This window comes from Callithrix jacchus, chromosome 11, assembly GCF_049354715.1.
Source record: "Callithrix jacchus isolate 240 chromosome 11, calJac240_pri, whole genome shotgun sequence".
Classification (NCBI taxonomy): domain Eukaryota; kingdom Metazoa; phylum Chordata; class Mammalia; order Primates; family Cebidae; genus Callithrix; species Callithrix jacchus.
The window spans coordinates 61483434-61485894 of record NC_133512.1 but is presented as its reverse complement, the minus strand read 5'-3'; positions in this window follow the sequence as shown (position 1 = coordinate 61485894).

The window sequence follows — 2461 nt, the reverse complement described above, 5'->3', positions numbered from 1 at the left end:
TGATTCTCTTTAAACTTCAAAAAAATTAAATATGCATACTACAATCTCTAGAATACTTACTATAAAGACCAAAATAGACTGTATAACTTTCAAAACAGAAAAGGGGGAAAAAATGAGATGACGGGAAATAGTCCATTAATCAGAGAGAAAGCAGGAGAGGGGGAAAAGGATTATTATAAAGCAACATAAAATAAACAAAATGAGATATTTGAAATAAATCCATATATATTAGTAATCACCACCAATTTAAATGCATTGAACTTTCCAGTTAAAATGGATTTATCAAAACAGCATAGTACAGTCACAAAAAGACATACAAACCAATGGAACAAGATAGCCTAGAATTAAATCCACACATTTACAGTTAGTTGATTTTCAACAAAAATGCCAAGAATATATAATAGGGAAAGGATAGTCTCTGCATGAAATAATATGTAACCTTTAGTGTCTTCTGTCCTTGATGCACATGCTATTTAGAAATCTAGAAAGCAGTTGGAAATGGAATCATTTATATCAAGAATGAACATTGATATGATCTTTAGCTTAATTAAAACCACAGGAACAGATCTGAGAAAATAATCAAATTTCCAAGCAGGTATTTGGAAAGTCTATCCTGAGATATCTGGTTGATTAAACACACTGGAAGCAGCATGCATCTTTCTGTAGCTATCTCTTAGAAGCTAATGCTTTTATGTTAGTCATATATGCTATCTCCTCCCTCAGGCTATTTATGACTTTTTATTTTTATTTTTAATGGAAAAAATCATTCAACTACATAAACATAGTCAGCATTAAAAATTGTTTTAAATCATATATGAAGAATTTCATTTGTATATTTCTAACATTTGGGCAACCTGTTAGTATACATTTTATTTCCTTTGTACCTTTGTCCTCCTAAATCAGAGAAACAACTTATTTTATTCCATATTTCAAAGCAGATGAATGACTGATTCTATAAAGACTTCAGAATTATGTTATGTGTGCATTCCCTTATATATACACACATGCATATATCTACATTTATTTATCTATTCAACAAATATTTACTAAGCATGCACTATGTGTAGAATAGTCTTACAGGTACAAGGAGGGCTAGAAGGATGGACAAGATAAAGTTATTGTTCACTGTACATACCTTCATTTATTTTGTACATATTTCCATATATGCTTAGGTATCCTTTTAACTCTTTATGTCCCTTTATAGCTCTAAATATTTCCATGTATTATATGTACATGTGTAGTTTGTTTTTCTATTCCTGTCATGAAGACATCCTATCCTTAGTAATGTAATATACACTTGGTGCTTTTTAAAAAACAATTGACACAAAATAATTGTACATATTTTTATGTACATAAATATGTGCACATATTTACACATTTTGTACCATGTGATTTTTTGACACACATATACATTGTGGGATGATAAATCAGGGTAAATAGCATATTCATCATCTCAAACATTTATCATTTTTTTGTAGTGAGAACATTCAGAATGTTCTTCCTAGTTATTTTGAAACATTCAATATATTATTGTTAACTATATTTACTCTACTGTGTAACAAGACAACATAACTCATCCTTCCTAACTGTAACTTTAAACACATTGACCCATCCTCCTTATTCCCCCTCAACTTTCTCCCTTCACCAGTTATTGGTAACCACTCCTTCTGTGAGATCACCTTTTTAGATTCTACTTACAAGTGAGATCATGCAGTATTTATCTTTCAATGTCTGATTTATTTCAAGTAACATAATCTCTTCCATGTTGTCTTGTATGACAGAATTTCATTCTTTTTAATAGATGAATAGTATTCTATTATGTTTATATACTACATTTTTTAATCCATTCATCCATGGATGAACACATAAATTGATTTTATGTCTTGACTAGGCAATGAACATAGAAATGCAGGTGTCTCTGTTGTGTACTGTGTGTCTTCTAATCCTAATATGGTAGCTCTATTTTTTTTTTTTTTTGGAGAACCTCCATACTGTTTTCCATATGGCCATAATAATTTACACTCCCAGCAAAGGTTACAAGGGTTCTTTTGCCTCTACATTCTCTCCAATACTTTTTATCTTTTGTTTTTGATGATAGCCATTCTAACTGGCATAAGGTCATATCTTGTGATTTTTGTTTGCAATTTCACTGATGATTAATAATTTAAACATCTTTTCCTATACTTTCTGGCCATGTGTATGCCTTCTTTTGAGAAATGTCTATCATGGTCATTTGTGCATTTGAAAATCATATTATTTGTTTGTTTTGCTATTGAGTTTTTCAAGTCTTTTAGATATTCTGGATGTTAACCACTTGTCATAGGTATAGTTTGCAAACATTTTTCTCCCACTCTTGATTGTTCCCTTTGTCCATCATTTATTTTGTTGCCAGCATTTTTGGAGCCACACACAACAAATTCTTTCCCAGGCTATTTTCCTGGAATATTTCTCCAAGTTTTTC